We start from the raw sequence: 27,521 nt of genomic DNA on the forward strand, positions 1-27,521 counted from the left end.
ATCTATCTATCTATCTATCTATCATCTATCTACCCATCCATTCATCCATCCATCTCAGCACATGAGGGGCAGAAGCAGGTGGATCTGTGAGTTCAGGGCAAGCCTGGTCTACAGAGCAAGTTCCGGGACAGCAAGAGTTACACAGAGAAACACTGTGTTGAAAACAAAAAACAAAACAAAAATTGCTGAATTTTCCATGCCAACTTAGCACCAGCTAAGAACCTGGAGCCTCCAACTGCAGCGCAGGGTACAAAACACACAAAGAGAGAGCACAGAAGCTGAAGGCTACATTCCAAACAAAGCTTGCTTGTTTTTAAACTATAATGCCCCATTCTGAAGGAACTGAGGCACAGTGGAACTTCCACGGAGTACAAACCTACTCATCTTCTTTGCAAGTAAGTGCAGGACAAGGTCCTAAACATCTTCCTGCCACTCGATTGATCGATAAGACCAACCACCAGTGATCCAGCTCAAGGAGAAGATTAACTTTCTTATAGCAGGTATCTAGGAAAAGGATCCATTTTCACTATACTAAATGACAAGGGTACAGAGTTATACATAATTATAATCCTGAAATCACATAGAGAAAGAACACTGAAAACCTAGCCAGAATGTTAACAGCAGATATCTTTATAGAGATACACAATGCACCCCATATACCTGTATTCACATACTACATGAGTGTACACATCAAACACATGTGCACGAACATACCTCACATTCCACACATGTGCACATGCTCATCCCTCGAACACACACATGCACACCATACTCTCACATGTCAGCCTGCCTGGAGGCTGGGCCAAGGTCACCACCTCAGGAAGAAAGGGGCAAAGGTAAGGTAATTTCCAAACCCTCTCCCAGCACTGACCTGCAGAGGCGGTCCTCAAGGAGACCCAGGTGACTGGATAAAGAAAGCAGGTGTGGCTTCAGGAGCTGGGAATGACAGTAGCAGCTAAAGAGGGGACAGTTGACAAATCCAGTTTCTAGGCTAGCATCTATGGACAGCCAGGGTCAATGGGGAGGGGACTGGTGTTGGCCTGGGAGAAATGAGTGAGGTTGTTTTGGGGCATAGAACATTCTGATCACTGGGTACACTTCAGGTGGATGAATTTAGCCATTCTTCACAAAGATGGCAAGAAATGTGTGCAACCCCCAAGCAAGCCACATAGTACAGAGTCCTGACAAACAGGCTAAGTTTAGGTTTGAGAGTCTCTGCAGTGATGCTGGCCTAAGTCCCAAAACAAAACCAGAGAGAAAGTGTTCTAGAGTGAATTTAACCATCCGCAGGACCATCTTGAACAAAAAGTATTCCTCAATTAAAATATCATCATTGTCTAATGGTTTGGCAGCTGCTTATATAAAATTAGCTTATTTTAAAATTTCATAGAGCAGGGCTCTGTCCAAGTTCTCTGTAATGGTACGCGATGTCCGCTTAAGCGTGCCAAGCCCTGGAGCCCATAAATCACTCTGGACTTCATTATGTCCTCTAATGAACAGCCCGTCATCCTTCTCCAGAATCTAATTACGGGGCAGTGAAAATCTAAGACACAGAAAATATACGTCTGTATTTATATTTCATAGTTCTGAGCAGCTCACAGGAGAAAAGCAAATATGCAGAGCTTTATATCCAAGGAAACGAAAACTAAGAAAAACAGATGAATAACGGGAGAAAAAAATAAAGACAGAAACGTTGCCTTTCTTTTTATTCTGGGGACATGGTGGGAGCAGGATGGGGAGGGAGGAAGAAGGAAGGACGGAGAGGAATGGGGAAAGAGAGGGAGAGAGAGGGAGGGGGAGGGGAGGGGGGAAGGAGAGGGAAGGAGGAAGATGGGGAGGAGGGAAAGGGGGATTGGGAGAGAGAAAATATGAATATGCATGTGGAGGTCAGAGGATGAGTTTGTGAGATGATTCTCCATCCTTTATATGGGTTCTGAGGATAGTCAAGTTGGTCAGGTTTGTATGACAATGACCGCCATCTGCTAACTACCCCTTAGACTGACTCTCTCTCTCTCTCTCTCTCTCTCTCTCTCTCTCTCTCTCTCTCTCTCTCTCTCTCTCTCCAGGGTCACACTACATCCACGGACTCACTAAGTAATGCCTGACTGGCTTCAAGCATAGAGTATCTTTATGTCTCAGCCTCCCTGTGCAGGGATTATAGCCGCACAGCAGGTAAAGGAATCACGGGTACACATTCTCTGGCCGATTTCTCATGGTGAATCATGACAGCTCTAAATAGGCTTGGATAGGAGCTGGTGGCGTCAGATGAATCACACTCTGTCACTGTCACACAGACCCACCAGGGGAGGGGCATCCTTTGACTGCATATGAACAGATTTCCATAGACTAGCTAAAGTGTGAAGGTAAAATGAGGGGTAGAATGAGATGTGCCACCAGGTTTAGAATAGGCCTCGTGCTTTTAATCACTGCAAAACTCCCTCCCTGTAAGTCAAGAGGCCCCAGATGGGTAACCATCACAGGACCACACCCACCATGAACGTCTTCAGCGTCACAGATTTCCACCCCATCGACCCAGATTTCCATCTTGTGTCTAAGGATGGGGTGATGGTGAGTTTTTGAGCTACCACCCTTGCCACTCAGTCCCAGAGCACCCCTGATATGCCATCCTTGCAGGTAGGATGTTCATGGTCTTCAATCACAACTCTCCCCACTTCACCGAGGGCTTGAGGGCGCTGACCACATTGTTTACACCCAGCCGAGGGAAGCCAGTTGGTTGGTCTCTTCACCAACAGCTATTTTAAAGGATGCCCAACAAAAAGTATAAAATTTACAGTGTCTGGGATCTATGAAGGCCAGACATCCATGTCAGGTGTCTCCTTCTGAATGCCTCTGCCTTATTTTCCCAGAGTCTTGCACTGAGCCAGAAGCCCCTGCTAGGCTAGACTAGGCTAGGCCAGTGAGACCCTGCACTCTCCCTTCTCTGCCCCTGGAGCTAAGGTTATGGACATGCTACCAAGTTCACCTTTTGACACGGGTGCTGAACTCAGATTCTTTACCCACTGGGCCAACTCCCAGGTTCGGGCAGTGTGTATCATGAAAGATTGGAGAACAAAATTAATAAGTTCCCATAGCATAAAACGAAAACCTGAAATTTAGAAGGGAAAACTCACCTTCTTTTTTTTTTTTTTTTTTTGGTTCTTTTTTTCGGAGCTGGGGACCGAACCCAGGGCCTTGCGCTTCCTAGGTAAGCGCTCTACCACTGAGCTAAATCCCCAGCCCCGAAAATTCACCTTCTAAATGAATGGACGTTTCCCCGTTTCTGCCTTGCAAGAGATGATTACGGTTAGTGAAGGAAACATTTCAGATACTGGAGGGGAACAGCACAAAATGTTGAACTTGAACTGAACGTGGGCATGGTGTTCGTCATGACAGCCACCACGTGGTAGTGACCTTAGTTGGTAGGTCATAAGCCTGTGATGGTGGGAACAGGAAGGAGGCTGAGGAACGTGAAAGGTAGTCACACCCTCCACTGGGGTCATCAAAGTGGGGAGGTGGCCCGACCACCCCATCTCAGGGTCTAGAGAGGTAGGCATGAAGATGGTATCACCAACTGGTACTGAAAACGAAGCACTTGATTCACCTCACCAATGACCTTCAAGTCCACCCCTGCTATCACTGAAATGCCATGGCCAGGACCAGCAGCCTTGCTGGAGGTCACTGCTATCCTTCCCACATGGTCCTCCATACAGCCGCAGATGGGTACATTCCTGGAGTGTCCCATCTGCTAATGGTGTCACTGTCCTCAGCAGTGACAGACAGGGCCCAGGGCAATCAGGCAGGACACACCCTAGCCTCACCCTTTCAGTAGGTGGCCTTCCTCTCTTTCCTCACCTCTACCTCCCTACAGCTTCCCGAATGGCTTAACTATAGGATAAGCATCTTCTGAAAATCTAAACATAAAATTCACTGAATTCCCGGCATGTCTCCTGGAAACTGCTTTGTGCACAGCATCATTAAAAGTATTGTATAAGATTACCTTCCAGCGATGTGTGCGAAGAGCAGGAGACACACATGAATTTCGAGTTTAGATTTGAGTCTAATATCTGAGACAACCCATCATGTTTACGCAAATATCCCCCAAAACTAAAAACAAAATATAAATTCAAAACTCTTGCCGTCTCAACCATTTCAGCCACAGGATTCTCAATTCGGATCTTTTTCTTGCTAATTTTTCCTCTTATGCCTCTGACCATCAATTTGAAACTTTACTGGTAATTTTCGTGGATTTATTTTATCATCTAGTAATTTTTTTTCATGATTTTATTGTATGTGTGTGGGTGTTTTGCCTCCACGTCTGTCTGTATATCACATAATGCTGATATCCAAAGAAGCCAGAAGAGGGCATCAGAAGGCCTGGAACTGGAATTACAGACAGTCACGTGGGTGCTGGGAATCGAACCTGGGTCTTCTGCAAGAGCAGCCAGTGCTCTTAAATGCTGAGCCATGTCTCTAGCCCATTTTTTATAACTATGGAGAAAGGATTAACCATAATCCTTTTGGTTCTCTGTAATTTTTAAAATAAGACTCTAAGGCCAAAGAGACGTGCCCTGCTGCTTTGTGATGGACAGGAAGATTGGACACTTAGGGAGACAACCTCAGCCACCAGAGGTGGCCAAACCAGTCCCCCCGTATCTTATAAAGTTGGTGGGATTGCATGTTGCCTCCTTCTGTCCTGGTCCCACCCATTCAGTCTGTCTAGGCCAAATACTCAGTTAGGACTACCGTGTCACACAGGATAAAATATCTGTGGCCGCATGGCCTGGCTGAAAACCAACAGAGATGGTAAAACCATATATACATGGGCCCAACTTCTGCCCTGTGAAGATGCTCTCAGACCTGAAGTGAGAGGAACCACAGCTCAGAGGCCGATAACAAAGTCACAAAGGTGGGAGACACTGTACAAACCAGTCGGCTTTGCAAAAATGCACCAGAAAGCATTAAGACGAGACTTATTTTGAGTTGCCATGTGCTACCTGGGAGCCTGGGAATGGGCTCTGTGTAGGGATAAATAAGTGTGGAGAAGAAGCCTAGAGTCAGGGCATGTGAATTTGACACTTAGCCATCTGTACCAAATCTTAGCTTCCTCACCTGGGTCAGCAGAAAGCACTGACCTCCCTATTCCCCTCAGCGTATTCCAGGCTGGGCTCTATGGGCAAACTGCAGATCCCCTGTCATAAGTCCTAGTGTCATGGCTCAGAAAATGAGGTATGAGGCCTGCTCCCTCGTGTTTGGGTTTGTAGAAATGAGCATACATTTGTACTGGGGTGACAGAAAACCAGACAAAGAGTCTGAGGAAAGGTCTGTGATGGTTCCACGGTGACATGGGAGCTTGTCTTCAGTGGGTGACCCCAGGGATGCTCTGTCCAGAAAGGGTAGTTCGGAGGGAATGGGCATTTTATTTCCTTTCTGCATCTCAGACACCAGTAACTCTTCTCTCTCCTTGTCCCTGTTTGTGAGGTGCCCTTGACTCCTAAATTCTTGGAGAGACTGCCGGTCCCAATCTTTATTTTCTGGTAAAGACAGTGGGGTCAGTGGGAAATCAATATAACTACCTTCAAAAAAAATTTTTTTTGCTTTGATTTTCATACAGGGATGTCAAGTGAACCCAGGCCATTTCCCTGAGTGGACTCAATCATAATGGACCTGGAGAGTCTCCCTAGATCACAAATGCACTTAGGTGCTTCTCTGACATGAATCATTTATGAGAGACAGAAATGCTGGCTGTGAGTGCCCGAAATAAGTTGACTTACAGTACCCTTGTTTCTAGACAGCTCTGAAACACAGCCACAAGCACATCAAAGCACTCAGATCGGAAAAACGCTTTGGGGTCACTGCGGAGTGGCTGTTCCTCGAAAAGCTTCGTTAATACCAATAACGATGACGAAGCTTGAAGCTGGACCTTCAGTCCTTGCCCTTTCTCCAGTCCAACAGTTCAGGAGTCGTACAGGTACTTCATGAGGTAGTGATGATGTAGGAGTCTCTAAGAGGAGCCCAGGATGGGTTTCTTAAGATACACATTCATTCATTCACTCACTCATTCATTGATAATGTCTATTCATTCACAGGAGGTTGTCTGTCTTTGGAGTTTCATTCATTAAGTCCAACAGTTCATTGATAGAGATGTATGAAACATCCTGACGAAACACATTGTTTTGTCTGTTACCTTCAAAAGAAATAAATCGGTAAAACCGAATCAAACAAAAGTCATCGCTCTGGGCCCCAAAGATGGGGCAGCCAGTAAAGCGGCGGGCCACCAAGCCAGACAACCTGCGCTGACTCTGGGGACCCACGTGGTAGACAGAGAGGAGCACTTCCGCGCATGGTCCTCTGACCTCTATATATGCCATATGGCGTTCCTCTATGTAATGTGCGCACACACTAAATGTCATTTAAAATTTTTTAAGTTGATCTGAGTGGTTTCTTTATACACATATTACATTAGACTTTTGGTTCTAACGGGGCCCTTCTTGGGGTTTGCAGAGGCAAGATGTGGCATCCAGCAAACTAAAATGCTTACAGGTCGTATGTCCAGTCTGGACAGACTCCCACACCTTCCACCTCTGACAGAACACACAGATCCCCAATAAATGTTGATTAGATCCCAATTTCTAGATGATTTAATATAATTCAATTTCCCCTCGGACCACTCTGAATTTCCAAAGAACCTAAAAGCAACAGCAGTGATAGATGAAGCCTCAGTTCTCTTGCTACTGTGGCGAGGACCCGGCAGAGGCCGTCTCACAGTGCCTGCATCCAAAGGCCAGCAGACAAACCCACAGGATTGTCCTCTGCTCCAGCACACCTTGCAGGCGACTTAAAGTGTCTCTTTATGGCAGTGCAAAGGTACCAAGCCATACATCAAACACACGCAACTGTGGCTCACAGGAACGCACATGAGCTACTTAGACCCCAGCAGGGAGGTGCACTCACATACTAGATGGGGGAAGGAACTCACAGCAGACAGACTCACCCTTTAAAACAGAGGTTTCCATTAAAATACAAATAGATCTGGTAAAAGCAAAGGATGCTGTACTATTTGTGGGAGTCATTTACCAACTCCTGTAGTCATGAATGGTTTGAAATTATCCCCATTATTATAGTCAGCCACACGCACTAGGGAACTTGCAAAGCTTTAAGATACAGAACCAAAAATCTACCTGGAGGGTGCGAACCACATTTGGGCTTTGTTTCTTCTGGTTTTTTGTTTGTTTGTTTGTTTGTTTGAAGTGCGTCCTAGAAGACTTTGTTTTGTTCCTCACTAGATAATCCATTGCAGGGGAGACTTTGTTTTTAAAACATGGTTACAGTTTCGTGTTAAAGTACTGTTTAAGTAATTGAACTGTTCTTTTTTTAGCCATAATATTTATTATGTATCAGTCACACTAAGCTAGCTGAATTACTACTTCGCTGTTTTGTCATTGTGTATTTAAGCTTTTCTCCTCCTTTCCTTTCTTTTACCTGATAGGCTAGGATAACTTGGAACTCACGATGAGGCCCAGGCTAGCCCTGAACTCTGGGATACACTTCTTTACCCAGCTTTGTTTCCGGGTTTTTTGGTTTTGTTTTTCAAGAATAAAAAATGAAGTAGTCAACATTGTGGACATAAAAGTTTTCTTTCCCCTGATTTCTGGGCTATGTCTTTAGGGCCTGCAGGTTTGAAAAACAATCCTTCGAAAGTGTCCAGTGAACACTGTCCAAATACTTTTTATGCTAATGTAACTGTTCTCCTGATTACTGGCAACAATCATTTACTTCTTCAACAATGCCTTATTTCTTCATACCTTAAAACTTGTATCTTGTGTTTCAATTACTTTTTGTTCTGTTCTTGGAGACAATGTCTCCAAAGGTAACCTAGACTGGCCTTGAACTCACGCTCATTAATCTCTTCCCTCCGCAACAAAGAGGGGGAGGCAGAGGCAGAGGCAGAGGCAGAGGCAGAGGCAGAGGCAGAGGCAGAGGCAGAGGCAGAGGCAGAGGCAGAGGCAGAGGCAGAGGCAGAGGCAGAGGCAGAGGCAGAGGCAGAGGCAGAGGCAGAAGCAGGATGGTATTTTTGAATTCAAGGCCAGCCTGGTCTACATAGTAAATTCCAAGAAGGCCAAAACTGCAGAAAGAGACCCTGTCTCAAATATCAAAGGCCAAGCTCTTTGTATGTTACAGGCCTATGACATTCAAAGTGAACTTTTTTCAGTTTGTTAGTTTTTATTTGGAGCTCTAGAAAGGCTTAACTTATTGCTAAGTAAAAGGATGGCTGTCGTTGTTGTTGTTGTTGTTTAGTTTTAGTGACTGAGGTGCACACTTTACCTACTTCACCAAAGCAGACTGGGCCTCCAGGTTCTCCCAGAATCCCTCAGCAATCCTGCCCCCAACCCTGAACTTTCCAGCCCAGGGGCTGGACTGCCTTTCCCCAGAGGCCCTTTCCCTAGATAATCCAGACATTTTAGTCTCTATTCTCTTGTTCTCTCCTCTCTCAGCTAGCATAGCCCTTTCTCCCCCCACCCCCACCTTTCCCCAAAACTGAATTCCCTGGCTTTGGTCCTTGGGGCCAGTGAAGTTCCCCACCTGAGAGCAGCTTCCCAATAAACCTGCCTTTACTATAATCTAATCTGGTTTAAATTGGCCCATCGTTTTTTCACCGTGTTTAAGCATAAAAAGCTCTTCTTTCTACCCTGATTTCTCAGCCTGCAGAAAACGAGGAAATAGTCACTTTTCTAACCTACCTTTAACCCTGTTTTCTGTTTTTAAGTCTCACATACCCAGTTCTGAGTTTTAAGGTTTATTTTCCTTTTCCATTGGGGAGGAGGGGATGTGTGTGGGGGGGGGGGGGGATTCCTGTGAGATCTGATGTTACTGTCGGTCATTACCATTGCTGCTTCTCCGCCTTATTCAGTGAAACCCAGAACTTTTTCCAGACTGGCTCTGGGGATCCCCAGTCTCCTTCTGAGTTCCACTTGTGTTACCACACATGTACCACAATTGCATGGTTTCTGAGGATGCAAAGTGAGGTCCTCATACTCACACACGAAATGATTTAACCACTGAGCCATCTCCACAGCCTGTTCTAGTATTTTAACAATAAAATATTCTTTAGAAGGATTTCAGTAAATTTAATCTCTTCCTGTGTTGGTGAATACTTCCCTTTTTTCCCACTGCCATGAGCAAGGCAGTAATGAATGTTGGGGCTGGAATCACCACGTCACCCTGATGTGCACTGCTCCAACTTGGCTACGCCTTAACCATTTCCTCTTAAAAAGCCACACTCCCAGGGATCATGCATGCTCATTCATTTCCTTCTTGCTTTTCTGTGTTTCCCAATCAATTTTCCAAGATTACCTGTCATTTAGCTAATATATTTAAAATTTTAAAGTTCAAAGACTTACAGTGAATTTAAAAATATTTACTATATTCGTGTGTGTATACATGTGTGCACACCACATGCATGCACATGCACCATATCCATACAGTCCCTGCAGGAATAAGAAGACAGCACTGGGTCCTCTGGAACTGATGTCACAGACAGTTGTGAGCTCCCATGTGGGTGCTGAGAACCAAATCCAGGTCCTCTGCAAGAGAAGCCAGTGATATATATATATATATATATATATATATATATATATATATATATATATATATATGCCTCAACCCCTCGCTATCATTTTTAATATTCATGGCAAGTTTATAGCCATCACTTGATGATCGCCTTGTGATTTGTTATTCTGTGTTTACTCAGATGTACATTGTGCAGGTAAAGAACGAAGGCCCAGAGTTCTCTGACTTGATTTCTTCAGCCACTCACTCCATGCTGTCTGTCCCTAAACCTCTCAGACCCTCGCTTCCCCTTTCATCCTTCCTCCTGACCTGACTCACAAAACCACTGGGAAGACAGACTAAGAAAACCGGTGGAAATGCCTCGGATGGTTAAAGTTATATATGTCTGCACCCACATGCAATCTGTTCAACTAACATTTATGCAGTACCTACTGTGTGCTTGACAGCCCTCTCCCACTCATATTAGCATAACTGAGGGTCAGAGCATAGAGGGGAAAGGCATCTTCCAGAACCTCGGGGCACTGTTTCATTTGCCCTGTCTCAGTGGTATGATTTAGCAAATCCTGAGGTTTACTGAGCAGACTTAGAACTTCCTCTCCTAAGCCTTGGCCCTGAGCCCTATGCTAATCAGAATTTCATTAAAGATCATTGCCCAATGGCCAGAATGAAAGCAGCACTGAGCTCAGTGCTGAAAGCGAGCCTGTTCTGGCTACAGCTCCCGCTCTTCTCGGAACTCCATTTCTAAGAAAGCAAATTCTGGCGGCTTGGAGACTCAAGAAACACAGGTGACCGGCCTCCCAAACTTCTCAAGTGGTAGAGCATACCACAGGCCATGTTTGCTCTCTGGAGGGCAGTGCTAACATGGCTGACATCACATGTGATTCATAGATGTTCCAGGGCTCCAATGGAAAAAGATGGCTCAGAGCCACATAGGCATGAGGACCTGAGTTCACAGCCCCCAGCACCCACATAAGAAGCAGATACAGTGGTGTGCACTACAATCCCAGTGCTAGGGAGGAGAACAGAGTTGCCGGCCTGGTGTAATGAACATACCCCAGGGTCACTGAGAGACCCTGCCTCAAGAAATTAAGGCTGAGAAGTAAGCACAGAGATGGCTGGTGTCAACCTTTGGATATCACACACACATGCACACACGTGTATATACATACACACACCCACTGCTCTTATAGAAGACAAGCCGTAAGCATAAGTGGCGTAGGTCCACATGCAGATGTGGTTAAACAAAGCAAATGAATGAAGCCTCACGCAGAAAGACCTGAGGGAATTCCTGTTACCAGGAAGAAGGCATCCATCCTTAGCCGTGACAAAGCAAGAGCCCTGGTGGATGTCAACACTGTCGAAGCATCTGTGGGTGGTAAAAATGGACCTTCCTATACTCATACAACCTCTGTGAGACTGGAGCAGAAACAAACGTTGATCCAACATCACCCTGACCCCGAGCACAGCCAGCAGACGGGAAAGGCTGTGGTACCATCACTGTGATTCTGCAGACAATCTACCAAAGAGGGAGCCAAGCAGAGGCCTGTGTGCCAAGCGGCAACTGCCTCCATTGAGAAAAACCAGGCTTGGCATGAAGTCTCAAAGGAAAACTTGGCTAGGTCACAGGGCAGTTTCCCTTCAGGGAAGACCACTCTGAGCGCCGGAGATTAAATTCTCTGCTGTCGTCCATGATAAAAACAGTGCTCCCCAATGGATGCAATGGGTGACTGTATTCTCCAGACTCACCAGGGTGCAACTCACAAGACACTTCATGACTCAAATATGTAAGGGAAAAGACAGGGGGGTAGCTGCCTTCTGATGGCCAAGAGATGGTGGCACACAGGAGACACTGAGAAAGCGTCTCCCTCCTCAGAGAGGTAAATAATGGAGAAGAAATGGCTTATTTCTTTACTCATCACACTGGTTTGGAACTAAATTGCTCCCCTCCCCCACAGAAGTAAAAAACCGATGTCCCCTTTTCTAGTTTTATGTCTGGGAGATTTCCAACTTCCCCAGAAGTCTATCTATAGCATCAAACACAAAGCGTGCTGTTGAATATTTGAGGACGGTGACATGTGTATAATGTCAGCACCCAGGAGGGAAAGGCAGGAGGAGCATCTTTAGCTACATAAAAAAGTTCAAGGGTTGGGGATTTAGCTCAGTGGTAGAGCACTTGCCTAGCAAGTGCAAGGCCCTGGGTTCGGTCCCCAGCTCCGAAAAAAAAAAAAAAAAAAAGTTCAAGACTGTCTGGAGAGATGGCACAGCAGTTAAGAGAACTGACTGTTCTTCCAAAGGTCCTGAGTTCAATTCCCGGCAACCCCATGGTGGCTCACAACCATCTATAAATAAAGTAAATAAATCTTTAGAAAAAAAAAAGTTCAAGACCAGCCTGGACTAATAGTAGTACTGGCTGGTTTTGGATGTCAACTTGCTACAAACTATAGCCATCAGAGAGGACGAAGCCTCCCTTGAGGAAATGCCTCCATGAGATCCAGCTCTAAGGCATTTTTTCAATTAATGATCAAGGTGGGAGGGCCCAGCCCATTGTGGGTGGTGCCATCCCTGGGCTGGTAGTCCTGGGATCTATAAGAAAGCTGAGCAAGCCAGGGGAAGCAATCCAGTCAGCAGCACCCCTCCATGGCCTCTGCATCAGCTCCTGCCTCCAAGTTCCTGCCCTGTGTGAGTTCCAGTCCTGACTTCCTTTGGTGATGAACAGCAATGTGGAAGTGTGAGCTGAATTAAATTCTTTGCTCCCCAACTTGCTTCTTGGTCATGATGTTTTGTGCAGGAATTACAAACCCTGACTAAGACATGGACTATATGAGACCCCAATTCACAAGCCAATTAGGTACAACAGAAAAATTGTTAAAGCTCCTTGAAACTGATGACCCCTGCAGTGTCTCTGTAGAGGAAGTTGCTCCAACCGCCCCTCTCAGCCCTTAGTAAAGAAGCGCTTGTCTTCTACAAAGAATGCTGAGGTGGAAGTGAAGGGGCAAAATGAGTGGGACTTCTGTCATAGTTAGGGTTCCATCGCTGTGAAGAGACACCATGACCAAGGCAACTCTTATAAAGGACAATGTTTAATTGGGGTTGGGTCACCAATGGGTCAGTCCATTATCATCATAGCTGGAAGCCTGGCAGCCGAACAGGCAGTCATGGCGCTGTAGAAGCTGAGAGTTCTACATCTTGATCCAAAGCCAGCCAGGAGACTCACTCTGCTCAGACTTTGAGACCTCAAAGCTCACCCCCACAGTGACACACACACCCCTTCTAACGAGGTCGCACCTATCCAACAAGGACACACTTCCTCAATAGTGTCACTTCCTGTGGGACAACCACCCCAACCGTGAGTCTAAGCGTGGCCGAACCTAGTCAAACAACCACACCTTACTTCTGATAGAATTCTGGATAAGAGATAAGGGCAGTAAAATCACAATTAAGCAAACACTAAACCAGCTCTGGATATAAAACTATCTACTGAACAAGTGACTGAGGTGTGAAATACCCGCACTGTGGTACTGCTCACCACAGCCAAAGAACCAAGTACTGTGCCACGTGAAATATGGTAGACCCCAAAGAGGCCCTGGTGCATGAGCCGAGCCAGAACCAGAATAGGATAGAGTTGGCCACTGGCATGCAATAGCTCATAAAAAGCAAGCCCAGAGCTAGAACCTTGGACCCAGAGATCCGAGGAGGGTTCAACTGATGGGGTACAAAGGGTTTAGGGAGCAACCGAAAGTTCTGAGCTGGGTTTTGGTGATGGCTTCTTGGTAAGTTCATGATGATTCATCCAAACTCAATAAACTGTGCATTTCAAATGGCTGTATTTTATGGTGGAAAAAAAAATCTTATCTCAGAGTCATAAAGACTCTTAAATGAGGGCCAGTGACATTAGAGTACTGGTGCTTTGACCTGGAAATCATGGTCCCTTTGTGGGATGAACGGCTCTTTCACAGGGGTCGCCTAAGACCAAGAAAAGACAGAGATTTATATTATGATTCGTAACAGTAGCAAAATTAGTTACAAAGTAGTGATGAACAGAATGTTATGGCTGTGGGTCACCACAACATGAGGAACTGAGTTAAAGGGTTCCAGCTTTAGGAAGGTTGAGAGACGCTGACAGAGAGGGAAAAGGAACGCTTTAGGCCTAACAATCTGAGTACGATCCCCAGAACCCACATGGTGGAAGGAGAGAATCAATGCTCATAAATTGTTCTCTGACTGCATGTGTGCCATGGTGTGTACACATACACACACACACGCGCACACACGCACACACACACACATGCACGCACGCACGCACGCACGCACGCACGCACGCACGCAGTAAAATAAAACAAATGTAAAAACAACTCAAATGAACCAGTGCTAGGAAGGAAGAAAACGTCTTAAATGATTGAAATCTCAACATCAAGAGGAAATCTTTGAGGATGAGAAGTTCAACTAATTTTCTTCACGTAGATGTAAAGGGACCAGAAAGAATAGGAACAATGGGAGAGAAAACAGGCCCAGACAACCTCGTCTCATCATCTGGTTCTTAGAGGAGGCAAACAGAAGCCTAGCTCTCGATGCTCCTGGCCTCCCAAGCTCCGATTTTTCACCGCACACACAGGATGTTAGGAGGTGACACAGTCTGTCAATTGCTGGTACAGTAACAACACCCTTCCTTTGGTGTCATCTCAAAAGACTCACCAATGACAGCCCTGATGGCATAAAGGAGTTCAACTCATAGGGATTTAGTTCTAGTGTGCACAGTGCTGGTCCAGAAGGGTCTAGCACTCCCTAACTACAGTTCTGGCCTTTACACTCCAGATTTTTTGAAATTGGGTATTTTCTTTTCTGTTTCCGGCCTTGCCAGCTTCCCTAAGACACCCCGAAGACTAAGAACACAGTGGCTCCAGATGAAGCTCTTAGGTCCTCCTGCTCTTTAAACAGTGATCTGTCTTTGTGGGAACACTGGGGGGAAAAGTCAAGAAGGCAGGAGTTCCCCTTCACCCTGGCCCATCCTTTCTTGTCTGAAAACAAATTTCCTGCAGATGAAACCGTGTTATCACAGTTAGCACAGTGTTATCAGCCATCGGCACGGTGAAACTGGGTGTCTCGAGATTTGATGCAGAGAGTCATCCTTTCTATACTGAGATGACACCATACGAGCTGGCTGTCCCCAGTGGCAGCCACATACTGCATCTAACCCCTATACTAGAATAAAGGTGCCACTCATGACTCTCCCAATATATGAGACCACAAATTCTCAAAGACAGACGATGATGGTTCAAGATGGAAACATTTATTTATTTCATGCAAGTAAACTGTAGCTGTCTTCAGACACAGAAGAAGAGGGCATCGGATCCCATTGCAGATGGCTGTGAGCCACCATGTTGTTGCTGGGATTTGAACTCAGGACCTCTGGAAGAGCAGTCAGTGCTCTTAACCACTGAGCCATCTCTCCAGCCCTGGAAACTTAACTTGATTCTGTTCCTTAAAATATGCCCTGGCTGCAGGAGTAGGTTCAAGGTTAGCCTGGGTTACAGGGTGAGCTCTTGTCTCTAAAACTAGCCACACCACAATTACCTCCCAGGTGTCCAGCTGCCTTGGGATCATAAGCTAGGAAGGCTGCCCAGAATTCTGGGAGGCCCGTGGGCACCCTCCACAAACTGGCACAAGGGAGACCTAGTGAACTCTAGAGTCAGTGCAGAACAGGCTGGGAGGATTTGAGGCCTGCCCAAGTAAGAAGGTAGGGCTCCTTTTCAAGGACTATAAGGAACTTCAGGACGAGGGAATATAGTGTGTTTCCCAACAGGCTGGATCTATGGAACAACTGTCGAGTCTATGAACTTGCCCCAACCTTAACTGACCCATTATTCCTGCAATCTGACCAATCAGGATGACATCTGTAACTATCATAAAGTCCCCCTGCACCGTGTGAAAGAAACTTTCAAGTCGGGAACTTGTTCAAACGAACATGTGTGACCTCTGCCCCAGGACTACCCAGAGCTGACAGTAAATATTCAGAACTAGTGGTGGTTGGTCCCTTCCGCCCGCCCACTCGGTGTTCTAGAGGGCGGCAGGGCTGCAGCTCCCAAGTGCTATGACCACAACAGAGTGCAGGCACTACGCTCACCACACTTACCTACCTGAGGAGGCAGCTTTCCCAACAAACCCAGGTCCAGAAGGCGGATGCTCCCCCTTCCAGCAAACCAGCCAGCACTGCAGTGTGGAGAGGCTGTGTTTTCTAAACTTCCACAATATTACGATACCTCTGTCAGGTAATGTATATTGATCATAGAAACACATTTCTAGACTACTGGAACTTTCCATCCTAATAACAACACTCCAGGAAACAAGCAACCAACCAAACCAGAGGAAGAGGGGTGTTCCTGTGATGAGACTGCTCTGGTTTCTTTTTCCCCCTTTTCTCTTTACTTATGAGTGGACCTTGGCTGTTTCTGCGTTCTTATGACATGAAGCCCTAAGATCACAGTACCCACAGGTGCTGCAGTGTGAAGCACTGACCTTGACGCCGAGGCAGGATCCTAAGAGCCAAGAGGCAGTTTGTCATCATAACACGAGCAATCTCTATCCATGGTGACAGGATTACTGGCGCCCAGAAAGAACAGGGTGTGTCCTAGAATAGCCCAGAAGGACTCCATCCTAGCAGAAGTGGGGAAGATCCCAAAAGGTAGGAGGACGGAGACAAAGGCGAGAAAGGACAAACCTCCACTAAATGTTTCATTAGCAGAAGAGAGACCAGGAATGAAAAGCAGCCACGGCAAGTGTTGGGGTGACTGTCTTGTGCAACCACACACAGCCTCTTCTAGGACTCAGACTCGCCATCTGCATACAGGCGACACAGAGACAGGAATGAAAAGCAAACATCCATCTCTCCCCAGAGTCACCAAGGGACCATCCAACCTGGTTTTCTCCTCAAAAATTTCCAGATATATTCCTCTAGCCGGGGGGCTCATTACTAAGTACTGAGGGCCTTGGCTAGCCTTGTTTTAATTTGTTGTTGTTGCCTTTTCTCCAGGATTTATTTATCTGGGAGGTGGGGCATGCATGCTCCAGCACACCTGAGGATGTCAGAGGTAAGCCCGGAGAATGTGGTTCTCGCCTTCATCTGTATGGAACACACGTCACTGGGCTTAGCAGCAGGGCTTAACTGAGCCTTACTTGCTGGGTCACACCACAGGCCAGCTTTTGGCTGTACTAATCAGGATCTCACGGAGCTCAGAAAGCTGTATATACTTGGAGATGGCCTTGAACTTTTGATTCTCCTGTTTCTTCCTCCAGAAAATACAGCCACACCCGGCTGCTTTCACCTTTCCACTGGGGCCTATAGAGAGTGGTCCAAGTTAGTACTGAGCACCACAGAGGGCCCCAGAGACCGGAGCCTTAGTTACAAAGTTTCCATTGACCCTGGACTCCTTGCTGACCATGCAGGAAACAAAGGCAGCACTCACAGGGACATCAGATGAGCCGGCCCCTTGTGCCAGTGGCAGAATGCGCCAGGGGGCAGTTCCCAATCCCAGTGTTCAAGGTCTCATGGCCAGTGAGTTGAAGGCTATTCACGGGGTCAAATCCACACTGCATGCCCTGGCTCTGCTTCCCTCTGCACAGCGCTGTGCCTCACAGTCCCTAAAAGGCTCCGTGTGTATGCAGATGCTGTCCCAAGAGTGGCCAAATTAAAAAGCAGGCGTGATCCCTGGTTCTCACTAATGGAGTGTCTGGGTCACATGACTGGCACTGTTGACTGGCAGGTGGAAGCTTAACAATGAGTACCGTTAGAGAAACATCAGCTGGACTAGAAGCTGGCTCGGCACCCCAGGACACAGCTGGATCTGACCTTACAGAATACACAGCTGAGGAAGGGAAGGAAGCAAGGTGGGACTTGTTGAGGACCGGGGACCAACCAGTCCAGCCATTGAAGAGGAGAGAAGGAAGGGAGAATGGGGTGAGGGAGCTCAATGGAGCAAAAACTAGAACTAATAAACAAACAACTGGGCATGCTCAGAACCCGCCAGTCTTCTCTCCCAAGGTCACTAAAATGTTAACCTGTTAGCCCTCTACAGTCAGAGGCCAAATTGGGATTTAATTGACATCTCGAAATATTCATTATATGCTTCAGTCTATGTGATTTTTTTTAAATCTTTCCCATGAGTCAGTGGGATGAGATGGAAATCAAAAGTTTGCCATTTTGCATCTAAGAGAAGTCTAGATTCTCAGGCTGTGCAATGTAAGCGTGTGCCATCATTTTACAATGCCGTGCACAGCCAAGCTGGGCTGCTTGAGTATTCTTAGCACTGAGACTTCAGCTCATTAACCAAAGGGCATCAGCTTCAAGTCAGGCCAGAGGAAATAATACAGAATCTTCACAGGCACCCGAGAAAGCATAAGTTGACACACGCGCTTATGCAAAATGCTCACCATCTAGTGAGCGTTGACTGAAGGACACTGCTTAGTCAAGTGACGACGTGACAGTACAGAGCAGTATGTGACACGTGGCAGTTGGAAAGAACAGCACAGAAAGCCTTCCCTTTGCTCCAGAGTGTCAAAGAGGCCCTCAGGACAACCAGTCACCAACTCCTGGATTCTCTGACCTGCTCCCTCCCTTCCCCCACAGGCCTGGTGAGGCCTCAATGAAGTGTCCACTTCCCACTGGGCCAGCCTTGTGCTTCTTCCTAGACCACAGCACCTCTCAAGGCTTACCTGTTGACCAGACCCCTCTGCCACCCACCCACATTCCTTTCCTGTATGGTGTCTAAACGTCTATGATGGTTAGTGTTAACTGTCAATGTGACAGAATCTAGTTACCTCAGAGATGGGAGTGCCTATGGGAGATTATCTCCACTGCCTTAGTTGTGTTAGAAAGACCTGTTCACTGTGCTTGGGGACACTTTCTGGCTAGGACAGTAGACTGTAGGGATGCAGAAGAGGAGGTGGAACATCAGTGGGCATTCTAAGCTCTCTTCTCCCTGGCTGGGAAGAGTACTGAGTGACAGTGTGCGCTCTTTGCTTTCTACAGACTGCAGACGTATGGAGGCCATTTCCCTCAGGCTCCTGTGGCCTTGACTCCCTGTATTGGTGGGACTGTGAGGTAATATAAACCCTTTCTCCTTTAAATTGCCTTTAGCAGAGTACTTTACCACAGTGACAGACAAACAAGAGAGACTGGTTACCTTGGCTCAGGAAAAGCAAGTACACTAGGTGGTCTCTAGGAAGCATTCCCAGACAGCACACTGGGTGGGGGTGGACAGGCAGGTCTCATTGCTGGTCCCCCACAGGGCTGTCCTCATGCTCCTCACCTCACAGTGAGAAAGCGATCTACATAGGCTACTGCCTTTCTCCAGGACAATGACATTCATTCCTTCATGAACTCCTGTGGTAGGCAAAGGGCAGCCTGAGTCCAAGGATTTAACCAGAAATGTTATGAGGATGGAATCATAAGCGATGGCGGAATAAAAGACTTGCCCTACTCACACAAATCTTCAAGGCTGGAATGACAGATGAGGAGATGAGGAGACAGGAACCTTGTGTCTACCAGAGCTAGCCTACAAAGCTCCAAGTCTCCCAGTCGTTGGAAGTTGAGGCTTCAGGGCTACAAGGTTCGCAGGCAGTCAGGGAGGCCCTTGTGTGGGCAGCACAGGGTCAGAGCCAGAGGGAAAGAAAGGCTTGCAGTTGAAGTGGGCAGTGGAGCGGGAGCTGGCAGCTGACTGGTACATTCACGGAGGCATAAGACCAACGCTGCAGAAGAGAGCAGAGGCAGGGTTGCAAACTGTCTCCCCCAGTTCTCTGACATCCGTCTATTTCACCAGAGGGAGGCGGTTCCTGACTCCAGCAGGGCTGGGCTCTACCTGAACAGTGGGAGGTGCTTGGCAGAGCCTTGTCTGACCACCCAGGCCACAGCTGCTCCTCTAGCAGTCCAGGGAGACTGACACCTAACGCTACTGCAAGCGGGTGGCCAGGATGGAAGGTGTTAACCGTTTCAATATGGGCTTGTTGACTATGCATCCGCTTTCCGTGTAGCCCGTTATTATTTTTCAATTCTTAAGCTAAGTATCTAGGAATTTAAGTTTGTTTGGGGGAAAAAAATCTATGTGGGCTGGGCTTAGGCAAATGATCCCTAAACAATTGTTTCCTTTGAGCCAGGGAGCAAGCCAATGAATTTCTGCATATAGAAGTCCTGGGTAGACATTCTCTTACACAGAAAGCAGCTCTCAGCTTTGGAGGAGATGTTATCCCTTAAGGATGTATCTGGCAATTTCTGGAACATTCTAGGTTGTTATGACCACAGTGGGAGAACTTACTCCTGGCATCTAGTGACCAAGGCCAAGGATGCTATTATCAGCCTACCCTGCACGCAACAGCCCTGCAAATAGGAGTTACTTGGCTCCAGACACCAACAGATGATTCCTTTAAGGAACACTCTGTGGGAGGGCCTGACTAGGAGGCACACAGATAGGGGAAATCTGACAGCCTTGAGACCATCTTTTCTACAGCCAAGAACACCTAATCCACACTGGCTGCCATGTTCTGTGGTTCCCTTGAGAAGTCCACACTGTCCATAAGGACCCAGCACAGTAATTAAGGTGGGGGCGTGAAGAAGTAACTATTTTGTGTCATAACCGTGAGTCCACAATTCTTTTGAGAAGAACGGCTAGAGACGGTCAGGGAAAGAGAGAGATGGAATCAGGGCTACTGAGAGAGAGAGAGAGAGAGAGAGAGAGAGAGAGAGAGAGAGAGAGAGCGCCGTGATGGCTTATAGTGACTGTCAACGTGACAGCACCTAGAATTATCTCGGTGACAATCTGTGACAGAGTTTGCAGGTAGGGCTAACAGAGATGTGAAGAAATTATTTGCAGGTGCATAAGGCTCTGGTCTAGACAATAAGGAAAAAGTGAAGTCAGCACCAAGCTTCATTCCTCTCTCCCTCCCTCTCCTCCCTCCCCCGCTCTGCTTATCTTTCTGCTTTATGAATGCGAATGCATGCATCACTGCAAGATGCAGCCCATACCTGCTCTCGTGCGCTCCTTTAAACTGTGATCCAAAACAAACCTTTCCACCCTTAATTTGCATTAAGTTGGCCATTTTACCTCAACACCAAGGAAACACTAATCCATACACTGCCTATCTCTTCTTCTAAGTCCCACCACCTACCCTTCCTCACGGCGGGAGAGGAGAGAAGGAAGGAGCTAGCCCGACTTAACAACCAACTGGGACCCAGGACAAAGGTCCTGACAGCTGCATCGATTGTGTGTGTTGAGCTGCTGCGTCCTGGGCAGAAGATGTGCTTGGTTCTTTAAAATTTCATCAGTCTTGGTTAACCTCCTGCCCGTGGGGAATTGACTGCTCACACGGGGCTCAGGGAGATGGGAAGCAAACCAGATTTCACTCCTGGGTCAATTCATTTCTCCCATCCTCATTTCAAAGTCTGACTGAGATAAAGTCCGGCAGCACCTTCATGGCTCACAATCTGCCTTTGAAACTGGAAAGCCAGGCTCCATCCAGGCACAGCCTGCAGGACTAGGGCAGGGGTCCTTAACTAGATGGAAGTGACTCGGTGAGGCTGGCTCATGGAGTAAACCGAGGTCTTGAAAGCATCACTTTGGCTCTTACCTAGCATATTGCCAGGTCTTTTCAGCTATGGTTTCATCACAGGCTCCTTTTCCCTTCCCCCACCCTCTCCCAGATAATTACAAGGACACACGTTCTAGAATCGAGAGTTGCTTGTCTCACACGCGCAGTTTCTCAACTCCTAAAACTCTGTCCCGAAGTACTTCTGCCGACTTAAAAATAAGTTATGAAAGGCATGCGAGGGAAGATCCATGGGAGGTTTGTCTGTTTTAAAAATAAGCATTCTTTTTTCCTTTGGCAGGGATGCATTTCAGTTGGTTGAGGGTTTCCTAGAAGCACAAAGCGAGGGTGGGGAGAGCCCATCTCTACCACTGCCTGAAAAGGGCATCATTGAAGGAGGGGGTGACACACGCCTTTAATCTCAGCTCTGGGAGGCAGAGGCAGAGGGATCTCCATAAGTTCCAAGTCAGTCAAGGCTACATGGAGAAACCCTATCTCAAACAAACAAACAAACAAACAAACAAACAAACAAAAAATTCGGAAGCCCACCCTCTTCTAGGCCAGAGGCTCTCAACCTGTGGGTCGCAACTCCTTTGGCAAACCAGTCTCCAAAAATAGTCACATTACATTTCATAACAGTAGCAAAATTATGGTTATGAAGTAGAGTCAAAAGGTAATTTTATGGTTGGGGATCATGACAATATGGAAAGTGTGTTACAGGATCAGAGGTCGAGAACCACTGCTCCAGGCTATACTTGGGGCTGGGGGAGAAAAGTCACCATACCAGAATAAGATATATCATCTGTTACTCAGAGGCAAGGCTCTGGAAAGGAAGAATTCGAGTTCAAACCTCAACACAGTAGTTACCATCCCAGATGAGTCCCTTAGTTTACTAATCTTTATTGTACAATGGACAGTCATGATAGTTTTTACACATAAATTTGTTAAGGTCACAACTCAAATTGGCACGTGTAAAGTTTGAACAACCAACAGACATATAGGAAGCCCTTGGCAACGGTGGGCCTCTGCTGCGTAAGGGTCCCATAGGGTGACCAGTCTTATCAGTGTGTCTGCGTCACCAGGCATTTCCCAAGCCTGAGGGAGGAAATCACTTCCTGCAAGACTTTCAGTGCCAGCTTAAAAGCACCATGAAGGCCAAAGATATTCCTTCACTTTCAGACCCAGAGCGGAAACGCTCAGGACACGGCGACAGTGTCTAACCCAAGCAGAGCGACAGCAGATTAGTTTGAGGCCAATCTCATCGGAGATTAAAATAACAGAAGACTCAATAACTATTTCCCCCCAAGTTCAGACAGACAGAGGGTGTTCTTCCTGGTGAACTTTGTCACACTGCCATGTCACTTCTAGGCTGAAGATGGAGACAAGAGAGTAAGATCAGTCAACTGAGAAAACGTTCTGACTCCTGGAGATACACAGGTAGGGCAGAGGTTACTGGATGCTCCGTGGTCCTGAGGTGAGCTGCTGTTGCTACAGACTGTCTGAGGTCTGTGAGAGATCTGGACTCTTGTTTCTACTGACACCACATGTGTTAGCCTCGTGTAATAGGAAGAAAGCTCCAAAGAACACGAGAAATTAGGTAAACCAATAGACATAGACTTTAGAAGCAAGTAGGCCTTACAAAACAAAACAAAACAAAACAAAACCTCCTGCATCTGCTGCGAAGAGCCTCAGTCCCCACAAAGAGTGGGGCTAGGCATTCACTCTGCATAGTCTCTTCCCCTATGGATTCAGCACTCGGAATCCCATCCTCCTGTCCTATTATTATCAGATGTTTCCCAGACTTATGCTCAACCAATATAGAAAAACACAAGAAAACTTGAAGCGGGATGAGAGTCAACAGCTAACCGCTCCTCCGCCCCCTGCCCAGTGCCATCTATATTAAAAAATTGTTTGTCGAAATGACATTCACGGCCATTAGCTAATGAATGTTTCTACCATTATCTCCAGGACTCAGGGAGCTTTCCGTGGTCCCTGCTAGCTCGAGATACTTCAGCAGCACATATCCATAGCATGTAGTGTTACAACAAGGGCTTGATGCTGTTCGATGAAGGAAGGAAGGAAGGAAGGAAGGAAGGAAGGAAGGAAGGAAGGAAGGAAGGGAGAGAGAGCCGCCAGACAATGAGGACTGGTGGAAGTATGGACATTAATAGGCCTTAGGGTCTAGAAAAACACTAGCAGAAAAGAAAAAATATGAGCAAATTGGCAAGAAATCTTTCTGATGTAAGAGTGCTTTCTGGGGGCAAAAAAGCAGGTTCAACATAAACCATTCTGATAAGGCGTTTTCTTTTGCCATTAGGAGTAAAAAAACAGATTGGATAGTCTTTGAAATCTCTTAACACCCGCCGGCAAGGTGGTTTAAATCTAACTGCTTAACTGGGTTGTGTCTGACACACAGTAGACACACAATAACTACAAGTCACAAGGAGAGGGAGGCTCCCCGAAGCAGAAGCCCTCTTTCCCACAGCTCTGACAGAATGCTTGCCTTCCCTGGAACTCACTGGAAACCAAATTTCAGAGTCTAAGACTAGCTTTCCAATGCTAACCTGAACTCATCCAAGTTCTCCTGATGGTAGAGTATTACTAAGCCAGGCTTAACCTGTATTTCATTGGTAAATCAAGAGCCACTCAGAAATGGGTATGTCTCTTTCCCTCAGCACCAGACCTCCCTTCAGAACACAGCAGGTGCTACACTACACAAAGTATCACCTTAACCAACTCCTCTTCTGAGCACCCATGACTTAAGGCAATGGCTGGAATGATGAAAATGACACCCCCCCTTCCCAGCCCTCCCAAACTTCCAAGACAGCCAAGGTCATAGCCTGGCTTTCTGGGAGTCGCCTTGGAGTACTTTGTTGCCACACAGCTCCAGCTGTCTCCTACAGGTTAAACAAGTTACTCTTTATCTGGATATCAGAGAGCTGTCTGTTCTGTTTGGTAAGTTGCTACTTTGGCTTTGCAATGGGTTTGGGTCTTGGGTCTGGAAACTCGTGAGTGACAGGCTGAGACTAGCATACTCCTCATGTGCTTTGGAAGGTCCGACTGTAAGTCCATTGTCCTGTCCGGCAGCACGCTAACTTGTGCTTAGCAAAATGAAAGTTGAATCATTATTCTGAGTATAGTTTTTATGCTCTGTACCCTACACCTAATTCTCCTGTCCGTTTTTCTCCAGTTAGACTTGTTTGTTTTGAGGGTTTCTAGGGAGGGATGTTAGGCAAGTTTTACCACCAAGCAACAGCCCCAGTCTTCTAATTTTGTACACTCTTCTTTAGCTCCCATTTGCAGAGAACTTTTGTATCTGAAATGCTTAAGACCTCTGGAACTGTGGTCAGTTTTTAAGACAGAGAGATGACATCGGGGAGATAAGGAACATTCTAGAAACTACCAGTCCTTCCCGCTTCTACATAGCCGAGGGGCTTAGCGTTCCAAGCTATGGTTTGGGCTTTAATAGCCTGAAAGTAACCTGAGGCCTTTGAAAGTCTTACTACAGATAATCTCAGTAATACAGGACTCTATCGGTACCATTAAAGAAATAATTCTGATATTAGGCATGCACATTACCAGAAGAGGGCCATTACCAGGCTTTCTTCAGAGGTACTGAATAAAAGCAGCGCCTAAAACCACATCTGCTAATGGGCCTGCCTGGACGCCTTCTAAGCGGTGTACTGTTTGTCTAGCTTTATCCACCTCTGCTTATCACTGGGTAGGTGATAATTTCCTCTCACATCTTAGGGTTTTTTTTTTTTTTTCTGAAGGTTTGTTTGTTTTTTTCCTCCCTATGTGGACCAAGAGGATATCATACCTTTAACTTGGGACTCTAATTTTTTTTCTTCTTAAACAGGAGCCTTACCCACCCACCCCCATACACACAGTCACGCATGCTCAGGAGCTGGCCACCCTTATACACAGAGACACACATGCACATGTCCACATGCCGTTTCCCTCCTCTTGAGATAACTTTTCCCCCTAGCTGAGGATGCTGACTGATAACTTCAGATGAGCAGATCCTTGCCAGGTTTGGAAAGACTAGAGGGTAAACACTGGGTAATCCAGGTGAGAGCGCGGAAGAACAATACCCTAGAGACCCTGCTGGGTAGTTAGCATTTCTTCCGATAACTTAACTTTGATTTGTTGCTAAATGAAGTTCAGACTAGAGCCAAGACTCATCTTATACATGTTTAGACTTGTGGGCGAGCCTTAGCAGCGGATAACATATTTACCAGTGTGAATTATCGGGAACTTTCTAAAACTTTATTGCAAAGCCTCATCTTCCTATAAAGAGTTAACCTCTCCTTCCCCTCTTAGCTTGTTTAATACCATGTCTTAAGAAATGTTTAAGTTTCTAAAAACTACCCTTAATACTGGAGAGCTTCATAAACATCAAAGAACTCCCTTTTAAAAAAATCCCGACATCTGATGGAGAACCCAGAAGCTTAAATTTAAGTAAATAAAGCGGTGATTACAAATGCCTGTTTCCTTGACAACTCCCCTCCCCCAGCCCTTCTGTGATAGGGAAAAACCAAAATGAAAACGAGAGGAGGGGGTATCTACAGAGTCACGCTGCGTTCCAGCGAGGCCCAGCCAGGCCAAGCCCAGGAAGGAAATACAAATAAATCAATTTAGATCGGGACTGTATTTTGTGGAGTATATTTTTGTGGTTGTCCTAGAAACACCAGAGACAGAAGAACGTGTTGCACGAACACAAAAGAGAATCCGTATATGTAACAGGCGCATTCTCTACACCTTCACGGTAACCAAGAAAATGCTTCCACCCTGGGAGGGGTGCTCTCAGAGCCCCCAAAAGCTCCTCACGATCTGGCACAAAGCAGTGATCGCGAAGCCCCAGTGCTCCTCCCCCCCCCCGCCACCTCCCCCATCATTTTCCCCAACCCCACCAGCATCCCATCCAGCTCCGAGCCCTTCCCTTCCAAAGTACGAGGAAAACCAGCCGAGCAGAGGGACCCCTGCCAGAGAAGGGCATCCGATCATCGCATGCCCCACCCCAGGAGAAGGTGCCTGGAAATGGTACCAGCACCACCTACCTCGCTCCGGGCAGCTCTTTGCATTGGTGCTCACTAGCCAGAACTGCGAGGCAGGAACCTAGGGTTCAGAAACTGCCTCTACTTTAGAGAAGCTGTAAGTCAGCCAACACTGGAAAGAAAAAGCGAGACTCCACCCAAAGGGGTGGACCCTTCGGGAAGGGAAAAAAAAAAGGTGGTCCTCGGCTGACGTCTCTCCCCACCCATGTCACTTCCTTTTAAAGCTACGACTTAGAGGCTACTGGGAGGGAAGCTCGGACCGGTGTAACATGAGTCACCCTCTTCCAATGAGTGTAAGGAAGTGTCCGGCTTGGCCTCCTGTTGGAGTCGCATGGATAACAAAGCCATCTCAGTGGCCGGCCGGTACTCGCCCAGCTCAAGAGCCCTGTTGCGTCCCCGTGCATTTGGCCTGAGAAACCTCGGCCTCCTACCCTGAAAATCGCCCCTCCCGCGCTGCCCCCCGCCACGCGCCATTTCATTCAGAGAAAGAAAAAAAAAAAAAAAAAAAACAGGATAAAAGCTGAAGCCAGAGCACTCTAACGCCTTGCTCACCTCTCCTGGCCACCACTCCACCAGCCCGGAAGCCCAGCGCTCCCGAGACTGAGACCGGCAGACCTGGGATGCCTGGAGCTCCTGTGTATAGATGCTCTCCCTCCAAAGCTAGGTGCCAGCCGGTTGCCAGAGCTGGCTACCGCTGCGAGTGCGCACAAGCAGGCAACACGCACGTGCACATGGCATTCACACTCCGGTTAAATTAGCTAGAGTCTGAGCAGACCTTCTTAACCGAATAGAGTCACGAAACTTTAAGGAGGGTGATTGTTGGAAGTGCGCCAAGGCCAGGTCTGTGACATTCCTGGGAAGGTGGCTTCAATCGCTGGGTGCCTTAAAGTGCCCTTCAAATACACGTTGTTCAAGACACCGTCCGCAGATGTTTACGTATTTACAAAAAAGAATGCCCCGGTGGTCACTGTACTCTCTCCATGCGTTAGCAGTACTGGTGAATTTCTCAGGGCTGCAGAAACGCGGCAAACAGCTTTCTATGCAGACAGGAGCCAAGAGGGAGAGTCATTCAAGAAGCAGGAAACAGGGTTCGGACTTTGACATCCTGAAGATCATCGGGAATGCGAGAAGAACAAAACCGAGTGGGGTGGGGGTGGGGGTGGGGGGGTGATGGGCATAAGGAAGAATCCAAAACAAAAGTCCATTTGTAGGGAGTAAAAATTAACTTGATCTGTTAGTAAGGGCTATAAAAGTTGTTAGTAGGGGTTGGGGATTTAGCTCAGTGGTAGAGCGCTTGCCTAGCAAACGCAAGGCCCTGGGTTCGGT

The 27,521-nt window shown here is 46.9% G+C and overlaps 1 protein-coding gene across 7 annotated transcripts in view; it reads right to left on the reverse strand.

Moving 5' to 3' along the window:
- Nucleotides 1-26,868, reverse strand: part of Agpat4 (1-acylglycerol-3-phosphate O-acyltransferase 4) — a 106,167-nt gene extending 79,299 nt beyond the window's left edge. For 3 of the 7 annotated variants that reach the window (XM_087603400.1, XM_087603448.1, XM_087603311.1), the window contains exon 1: nucleotides 26,199-26,322. The gene's annotated coding sequence lies outside the window, so the exon portion shown is untranslated. 7 annotated transcript variants of the gene reach the window in all.
- Nucleotides 26,869-27,521: the final 653 nt, after the last annotated feature.

Source organism: Rattus norvegicus, chromosome 1 (assembly GCF_021556685.1).
Source record: "Rattus norvegicus strain SHRSP/BbbUtx chromosome 1, alternate assembly SHRSP_T2T, whole genome shotgun sequence".
NCBI classification, from domain to species: domain Eukaryota; kingdom Metazoa; phylum Chordata; class Mammalia; order Rodentia; family Muridae; genus Rattus; species Rattus norvegicus.